Source organism: Triturus cristatus, chromosome 4_1 (assembly GCF_964204655.1).
Source record: "Triturus cristatus chromosome 4_1, aTriCri1.1, whole genome shotgun sequence".
Classification (NCBI taxonomy): domain Eukaryota; kingdom Metazoa; phylum Chordata; class Amphibia; order Caudata; family Salamandridae; genus Triturus; species Triturus cristatus.
In genome coordinates, this window is record NC_140585.1 from 856,467,056 (window position 1) to 856,477,285 (window position 10,230).

Below are 10,230 nucleotides of genomic sequence, written 5' to 3' on the forward strand. Positions count from 1 at the left end.
TGTCAGGTGTAAGCAACTGTTGTAGCGCACGTGGGAGGGGGTGAGAATGGAAGAATGCGTTTGTTAGCATCAGGTCTATGAGAGCCAGGCAACGCAGGCACTGGAGGGGCAGCGTATATTACTAATGATGTTGCGACAAAGTCAAGAGTATTTTAAATAAGTCATGAATATATTCACTTTCTTGCTTGATAAAGATAGTTTGTGAGGGTGGACCAACTTAGTATTGACTGTTTCTAGTATCCCTGCGAAAAGATTCCCTCACATTTTTGCCTCTGCAGTAATTAATGATATTGGTCTGTAGTTTTTAGGTCTCGCGCCTAGCGACGCAGTGCCCAGCACTGCTCGCGCAGTGAGAGTCCTTTTGTCCGGGGTTCCTAAACAGACCCTGGAATTGTACACGCTTGTGCTTGTGTTTTTAGTTTTGGCTTCCGTTATTGGGCTTTGAGTGCGTGTTTTTTTTAAACAGAGCACGCAATAGGCCAAAGGCAGGTGCATTGCTCCGCCCATGGCCTATTGGTGTCTGTTACGCGCACCAAAGCCCATGTGGTTTCAATTATCAAGACACAGGCGCGATAATTGAAAACATATGGCTCGCAGTGGCGCGCGCGCGCTCACCACTAGCGGGCATGTTTTTTTTTTTTTTACAATAGCGATCGCATTCGCGATAGCTTTCAGTGCCACTTGTTTAAAGTCGAACTATGCAAGCGCGCACTACGGCCGACTGTGCACAAGCGAAGCACGTCATTACTCTGTCCTCAGAATGTCCTTTTGTTCATATGCAGGCCGGGACTGCAATGAAAAGAAATCTGCATTTCCTCGCGCACGTTCCCACACTGTTTTATATGGGGCTCCTTATGGAGTGTGTTTATTGGACGAGCTCATATATCCCAGAACACAATTAAAAGAGCACGCACCTGGCGCCTTGTAGGGCAGCACTTGTATGTGTTGCGATGCTGTGTGGAAATTAAAACCTGCCCAGGAGCGCGAGGCCGTCGCGCGAAACAACCTTCTGCAAAACAACTCCGTTAAGCATGCTCTATTGTGTGAGCGGAATCAGCAAGACATTGCTTGAAAGTCTCGTTCTAGGAATTCCACAAGATTACTCATCATGGTCAAAGTCTCCTAATAGTTACTAGCCAGGCTGAACAACCCGGTTGTTTCTCTACAAGAATTATCACGGGGCGTCTTGTCCCTTTCCCACACTGGTTTCTCCTCACAATACCGTTTGAATAGGTAAAACCCGGAAAGTGACGGCAGCGTGCCCTCTGCTGGCTGGGTTGAGTGCTGCACTATAAGTACATTGTGCACGGGGGACAGAATGATCGCAACGCGCTAAAGAGCTGAGTGAGCCAAGTCGATTTCCGCTTCGCAAATGGCTGCCAGAAGCCATTTTTCATGCTCTCGACTCAGCTTGGAGCCTAATACAACATATCATCACAGCGTCATGAACTATGGAATCCTTCGTTTCTGTCCTGGCAACTAGTGTTGACTCTGAAGAAGAGACAAGTCTGATCTGGGACATTTAACTGACCGATACTTGCCGTTTTGCAATGTTATTTTCCAATATAAAGCTTGCACAAGTGAATGTTGAAAAGTTCTGTTTTCTTAATGTATCCTTTAGAAATGTGTACTGTTATGACACAAATGTTTCTTAGGCTGGCGCTGTGGAAAACCCCTCGAACCCAACACAACAAGGCACAGCACTCTATTATCATTACTTGAGTGTAAAACGAAAGAGTTCATGGGAGCTCGAGTTAAGTATGAATGAATTGCAGGCCCTCGTACTCTCGCAGCTGGAGAGTGGCAATGCCAGGCTCCAGGGCCTCCCGGCCCGATGGAACTTACTAGCTGCCCTTACAAGCCCACACCAATTTCAAAGCTAGCTGTCCTATCTACAAAGCCTCATGACCGGCACCCTTGCCTTTCCGGCTGACAGACTCTCTCGATCTCTGTTGGTTCTCAGCTGCCAGGACAACATCAGTCTGAGACAGAGAAGTGCAAAAAAGAAAAGGCAACAGGCCTGCTCTAAGCACTCTGAATAAAGATCAACATCCCCTGATCTAATTGGACTGCCCCAACCTTCCTCCAATTTAGGAGAAAAAAAACAGAGGACGCCCCTCTTTAAAGAACACTACACCACGATGCATAAACAGTTCCCTTCCACTCTTAGAAACCAGTCTCACACTGATGGAGTATTAGCCGCAGACCCTGCGGTATTGTGCTTCCTTCTGGCTAGGTCTGTGTTATATAAATAACTCATGCATACATACATGGATTAAAATGTATTGACTTGATTGGAAAACTGTATGCATTCGTGCTCTGATAATGGTGTGACCAAGTGATTGCCCTTTCGTATTATTTTATATTTATTTAAAATTGAACTTTTCATCCACATAAATGCTCAAATAAATGTAGAGTTCCTAACATTTGCAGTAATAATAATCAAGTCCAACGAAGTGGGCGTTCATAGTTTACACTGAACTCAAAAATGCATAAGCTATGCATTGCAAACTGAAAAACAAAATATAGCACCGGCAAACATGGTTAATTCTTTGGGGCTTAGCACAGTTTGGTTGCAGCCTTGCAGCAGGTATGTATCAATGCTGCTGCAGTGAGAAGAGCTACTGCTGCTTAGAAAACCCCTAATTATTGGAGGACACAGAGAAAGGAAAACACAGTGCACCTGCGACCACCTTCATTCTGCTCTTCTGCTAACCGAACAATATGTCAACCAATAAGACTAAAAGATATGTACTTACGGTTTACATTTTCCCTGATGTCTTGAAAAATGTGTATGTATTACGGGCACTGCAGCAAACTGTGTTTGAGCTGCTTCTCCGAGACAGAAGACGGCCTGACTATTTGTGTTAAGTCGAACTTGAAAGAAGGACAACTTTATTAAACTAGCAGCATTGATGCCATGGAGGTTTTGTGGTGCCCTTGGGCCTTTGATAGACAGCACGAGAGAGCTAGTACGTGGCAACTAAAGGTAGTTATTGGAGCTGGCAAAACTGAGAGTGAGAATTGTGGATGGGCATTATAATACGCCAGCAATAAAAATAAACAAGCATTTGCAATGCAATAGGTCTCGCATTTGCGAGAGTTTGAGCTATTGGCATTGTAAACGACAATGCCTTTTATTAATGTGTTGGTTTTCAAAACAGATAAATAAAAGGCATTGTCATTTACAATGACAATAACGTAAACTGTAGCAAATTCGAGACCTATTGCATTGCAAATGCTTGTTTTGTTAAGGCATGATCTTTGCTCTGTTTGGAGATAACCACAGGGTTAATTTATTGTAGGGTTAATTTTTTTTAAAGAAAGAGGCAGCTTTATTGGTTGTGTATCATTAGCCATGTATAGTTGAGCATTTTATTCACAAGGTTTCACAGTAACCTATTGTGTTTTCCCGTAGAAATACCACCTCTCCTTTTAGATTGTCACAATATTCAGCCACTTTCCTTCTTTTTACTGCCCTCTGGCTTTTAGAGACAGTATTTTAAGATAGGCCATTGGAGTAAGAGGAGCTACATTTGGGTGAAAATGCAGGTTGCAATAGGGGGGTAAGTGATCAGAATTCTGCAATGTCAGGGTAGACAGGCAGAAAACCAGTTGCAGAGTGACAAAGAGTTAGTGTATGCAAGAGTTAGATGCCCTCATAGCCTTTGGGAGTGCAAGAGATACATTGCACAGGGGATAGACTCTGCATTGCCATGGTGAGGAGAAGAAAGAAGAGTGAAAGTGCAGAAGAAAATCTGAGGCAATAACGAAAAATTACCCAAACTACATGACCAAATGTAGGAGGAGGAGCAATGGAGAAGCAGCGTACCAAAAGAAATTCCATCTCAATCTCCAAAAGTGATATGCAGAGTTTGACCCAACATTCTGGCAGCAAGACAACGTGATAATGTTGCAGGGATTCTGCTTATGCACAGAACTATGCGCAGGAAACCAGGACCTCAGAGAATTGTGGTGTACCAGAAACTTCCCTCAGAACCAAGAACCCCTATCCGACTAGCTTAGTGTCCCATTCGTTATCCGAGATTTAGCTCGGCGGTCCCAATGTATAGACAACCCAGAACAAGCGACTTAGATACTCTCAGGAGTGGTGGGAATCCGAAATACCCGTTGGTAGCTATATATCAGTCCACAACAGAATAACAAAGACACGGTATATTTTGAAGAGTTTATTTTATAAACCTCGCGTCCTAAGATGCAGTACTTTGGCTAACACAAGCAGACAAATGGTTAGGATTAGCACCATCAGCATTGTTACAATACCATAGAAAATGAAAGGAGCAATCATAATAATAATGACAGTGGAAAGCAACCACCCTCCTTTCTCTAACAACTAATAAGGTATTATTAGACTAATAGAAGGTCTCTTAGGCTTGCATGGGGGACCCCATACCTTATGGATCAGCTTAGTGGAATCACATCACAGGATCAGCTAGGCTCTCTCCTGCAACAGCTCTTCGTTTCGAATGTAACAGAAAACATGCTGCTCTGTAATATTAAAGGGCTCATCTTTCAGGTATTGGCAGCTGTATGTATGTTATGGCTAAGAAGTGGTACGATCAACCTGAACACAACAACCTGCCCCGTCTAGTGACCCAGACTCGTTCTTTACACGGTGTACAGACCAAGGTCACAGCTCACTGTTAAAGATGTTAAACAACAGACGGTTCTCATGTGAAGCAAAGTCGAGTCAGCAGTTCTCGAATGAATAACATGTAACAACAGTGTCGCGTGCAAAAGCAGCAGAAGCGGCAAGCTGGCTTTCTAACAGCCATTGAGGTTATGCTAACTTAGCGTTGTACATAGGGAGTGGTTAATCCATACTACACCCCCCCTTGATCGGACTACTAACCACTAGGGGCGCACTTAGCAAGAACGCAGAGTTCAAGTTAGAGAGAACGGAACCAAGGGCATGAACTATAAGTCCATATAAGGTAAGGGTAAAGTTCGAAAGGAAAAAAAATTCAAAAACCGAAAAAGATGTCGTCAGGTGGAAAAAAAACATGAAAAAATGGGGGAAAAGAGACATTGATCGATACATCATGGGTCGACCAAGAGCAAAAGTCAATCCATAAAGGTATAGGCACAATAAGTTGCAACAGCCTCCAAGAGGAAATCATTGGAGCGTTCCACAAAAGTATCTGCCATCCAGTTCAGCAAGGGAAAGGAACACACGTGTTCATTCACAATAGGAGCTTCCAGCACCAAACGGGGACAACAGGAGGGTTCCTCGATATAACTTCGTTCCAGAAAGTCAATCGCAGCCTCTTCAATGGCCCAATTTCCAAGGACTCAATGTGCCGCACCCAAGGCCATAAACCCAACACCAGAACATTCATACTCATGAGCCGTTAAGGGGCCCATCCGTTGACCAAAATCCGGTACAGGTGACACCTAGGTTGACAGGCATAAATCCAGAGCCCACTGGAATGGACAATCCAGGCAGTGAAAGACGGGTTGCACACAAGTAAAGAAGGGAAACCGGAAGGACAATCCATACGCGACACTTAAAGTCGCCAGGGGCAACGTGCCATAGTATTCAAGCATCCGGTTACGCAGATGAAACAGCCGGGGCATGTTGTCTCCATACGCAAGTTGCGCAGCCATTGCGTAGGACGCAAACCAGCAAAAGTATTCCAGCAATAAGGGCGAGAAGCAAAGGAAGACCTCCGAAGACACTGGAAAAAATAGAATGAAAAAATGCGGGAATCACACCAAAAATAGTCTGAAAGGAGGTCACGAGGCCGGAGCCCACTAGTTTAAAAAAATGAACTATGCCGGTCGTAGACGAGGCATTAAAGATAGTCTGTATCAATGTTCCAAAATGGAAGGGGAGGTCAGTATTCAAAAGCGCCTGCACCTCCGTGCGGGTGTTTGCCACGTGCAGAAGAAAAGTTTCACAGGATGAAGTTAAAGCGACCTCCCTTTGAGACAAAAGGGCCCTTATTCTGCTCATCTGGTTGAACTCTGCGCTCAAGGTTGGATAGAAACATCGAGCCGGCCATGCGGGGGTGGGAAAAGGACATTATTACAGCAAACTACACGCTGTGAAACAGTGACTATGTATGGTATGCCCTTTAGCATCCCACAGCAATTATCATTATTTAAAAGTAATTAACTACCGTTAGCAAGCAGCGTAAATGAAGGGGTTATAACTGGCACCGGTACACCTTTCAGAACGCAAGCCAAATTAGGAGCGTGTACATTGCAAGCACCATGTAACTGTATGTGTCTACACACCACAGAATGATCAGGAGCAGAAGTGCATTCCTCACCCTTAAGATAAACCTCTGTGCCCTCCCGCATGCACCTATATGTAAACGGGAGCGACCAAACTTCGTGCAGGAACGCACTACCAAGTTGTTCATATCTGCCAAGGGCATAATGTTTCATGCACGAACTAAACTTAAAAAGCGAAAACGGTAAAGTGATCACGCCGTGGATAAGCCACACGGCTGAATTTAGTTCAGCAATAGAGAAAGGCAATGGTTCTAATTTTTCAATGTGCAGTAATGAATAAGTCGCATCCTTCATAGACATAAACTGTTGTTTGGCAGTTAAATTAAAAGGGAGGAACAAAGAGGAAACATTCATGTAATCCCATGGGACCTTCCCTGCCTTTAACGTTTGTAAAGTCCATGCAAACTGCATAACAGAACGCAACTGATTCTGGCCATGGTACAACACAGACAAATCATCCTGCACAATGTCTACGACAGATGAAACAATATTATCTAAAGTGTAAATTCTAGAAGACAAGGTATTTATACTATTATCAATCACAGCCAACACTTTTTCCATATTGGCCTGGTCAATAGCAAGTAATCTGGAAGCAGCCTCAATTTGTGACAATTTCCAAACTTCGTTGTAAATAGCATATACCCATCTTTTGGATCTGCCTATTGCAGGACCTTTAATAAAATCATTCAGATCAATCTTGTCGTTTAAACGTGACAAATGAAGTTTAACAGACGCTAATGTGGAATGTTGCAGCCACGACTGGCATAACTTACCCACAGAGTAGGTAGTTACAGTGTGTGATGATTCAAAACGAGGATCTACCCTGATTTGAGTGTACCCAGGTGCCAAGGCTAAAAATCGACGTTGACAAGAATCTGAACCAGTTTGCCATACCAACCACCCCTCAGGATTAAACGCCGAAACATTAAAGGTGGTGTTGGAAATGAGGGTCTGCAACCTACTAAGGGAAAGATCTGTGTAATTACCCAAGCCGGGATAAGCACCCAGATCCGGGATTGTGGGGGAATTCAACTTTTTAGACGTTGCCAAACCAAAACAGGTTGTCTGAAAAATAGATGAATTCAAAAATAAAATGTGGTTTGGGATAAGACAGGCGCGATGCAAAGCTTCTGTTCCCTGAACCTGCCATGGTTTAGTACCCCAAACCGATTTAAGATCGATAGTAGCTTTCCATAGTTCATAGCCTCTGACAGCCAATTCGTCCACAAAGGACTTGGAATATAATAATTTGGTATGTGTCAACCTTACCTTCGAGGCGGTCTCAGGCGCCATTTTAAAATAAAAGGAGGCCGGTTTAGACACACTAAAATCCGAAAAGTAAGTGAACTTGTTCACTAACGTGGCAGAACTGCCATGAGAAGGGGCCGGACAATGTTCCCACTGTGTGTAATTAACAAAATTTCGAAAGGTATTTGCTCTGTGTAGGAAATGGGTGCCATAATGTTGATAACAAAATTGTTCACCATAATTCGCAGAATTTAAATACAAATCTTCAGCATCAAATGCAGCATAATATTTTAGATCAGAAAATAGTGCTTCTATTGCTTGTACATCCCAATCATCAGATCGGATATTCTGCTTAACTACATCACCCATAGAAACACGAAATACATTAGGCACATTAATCACTTCGGTAGGTCCATGAATTTGAAATTTAACAGCATCCCAAGCGATCCCATCACGCACAGGCCAGGCAGTAACGTTCACAAAAGTCTGGTCCCTTTTCATAATGTGTGATGAGGAATGGGGGGCCAAAGTTCCATCAATTGATCCAATTGTAGATCGTTCAGTCAGGTAGTGTCCATTTATAAGTTTAAAAAACACTACCACAAAGCCAATTGTCATGAACAAAAAAATACATATTAGCACCAGCCAGATGTAAGTCCATGGTGCCACCAAAAAATGTCTCTTGAACCAGGCAAAAAATATAGCAATTTTGGAAGGGGCAGTGGAAGACATTGATTCAGTGTCAAAGGAAGAACGGGACTGGTTAATCGCTGTTGAATGTAAAAGAGGCAACGGGACACTGGCAGGATAAGGATCATCAGGCAAACCACCATCAATAGGCGGTATAGGAGGGGCAGCAAAAGCATGCATCTCAACGACAACCTCAGGCATGATGGTCGAGGGCGGCATCACAACAGAATTTCGCAGTATGGAAGGGCAAGAAACTGAAGGTGTCATACTATGAAGTATCGGCCACTCGCTGTAGCTTGACATTGTCAATCGAGATGTACCTGTTATCCTTGCGACCAGGAAGTGGAGGTAAAATAACTGTACGTGTACCCTGGACTCCAAGCACCAGGACTGGTGCACGATAAGAGGGGCCAAACTCTTTCTTGGTCTCCACCTTCTCACGGACCAGGTCACCAACTCGAGGTAGCCAGCCGACCACCGGAATCTGGAGCTCAGCTTCGCATGTAGAGGGTACGTGTTCCTTTGCCAGAGTGTCTCTTGCTTCTTGTAGATTCTGCAATACAGCACAGTGATCATCTAGGTCAAAAGGCGCGGCAGCCGCCGCCATGTCTAGACCCTCAAGGTCCGGAACAAACATTCTTACTCCAAAGAGCATCATGTATGGGGTCCGCCCACCCAGAGACCTTCTAGGGAGATTATTAAGTGCACGTTGCACGTCATACAAGTGGGTTAGCCAGCTTCGGCCTGTACCTAAAACCCTTGCTGTCAAAGATTGCTTTAGGTCACGGTTCATTCGCTCCACAACACTATTGCCCTCAGGCCGGTATGGAGACGAAAATTTGACTTGGACCCCCAAACTTCTCATGGCTTCCTTGTAAGCCCTAGAGCTAAACGCAGGGCCCTGGTCAGAATGAAGGGTACCACATGCAAAACTCCCAATAAAGACACGCAAATCCTTGATGACCGTCCGGGCATCAGTACTCCTTTGCGGCCACACCCACAGAAAACGTGTGCACGAATCCACTGCAACCAAGATGTACTTGTACGCAGTATCAGAGGAAAAAGGACCGCAGTGATCTAAATAAACACACGCAAGTGGTTGATTAGATATAAACAGCTGCGTTTGTGGTGGACGCGCGACAGTAGAAGGTTTAATCTGCTGGCAAATGTCACATAAAAGAACATAAGCTTGCGTTTGTTTGTACAAACCGTACCACCAGTAACGTTGCTATAAAAGAGATACAGTCGCTGAAACGCCGGCGTGCGCAGACGCAACACCTTCGTGGGCAGCTGTAATCAGAGATGGTCTGCAGTCCGCGTTGGGAATCAATCTGTCACCAACGTCGTTAATCCTCACCAATGGGACGTTATCAGGACTTAAACGATAATGGTAGCGGGAAGGGAATCCTTTCGGAAAGCCCGTCCCGGTCTCGGACGCAGCAATAGCTGCCAAGATATCATCATCAATCCTAGTTTTGGATCTTGTAACTGCTGCTACTAAATATGTCGCCACTGCGGTTTTAGCTGCCTCGTCAGCCAAACTGTTACCGACAGCATGGACACCAACACGTTGGTGACCAAGCGTGTGAATTACATTCACGAGGGGCAGAGCTTCTTTAAGTTCTGCCACTCGAACCCAAAGCGTTTTGTGCTTTACCGTGCTACCTTTCGAATCACGAAAGTCATTGTGACTCCAAAAGTGTAGATTCTCGTGGTATGATTGAACACAATAGAACGAGTCACTCACTATAAGAGTGGTGACTCGAGGATCAGCAAACTCTAGTGCAAGCACCAGAGCTTTCAGTTCTGCCAACTGCGCAGTACAATCACCCAATGACTGCGTATGCACGACATCAGACTGGAAGTCACCGTTCACGAAAGTACCCACTACAATTGCGCAGGCCGCTGAATAGGCGTGCTTTGATCCAGTTGCGGGTTGTGCAGACCCATCCGTGTAAATTACACAATGGTACTCCTCGAGCGGGCGCAAAGTCAGAGGAGCCGGATGAACGAATTCATACTCCAAGAACT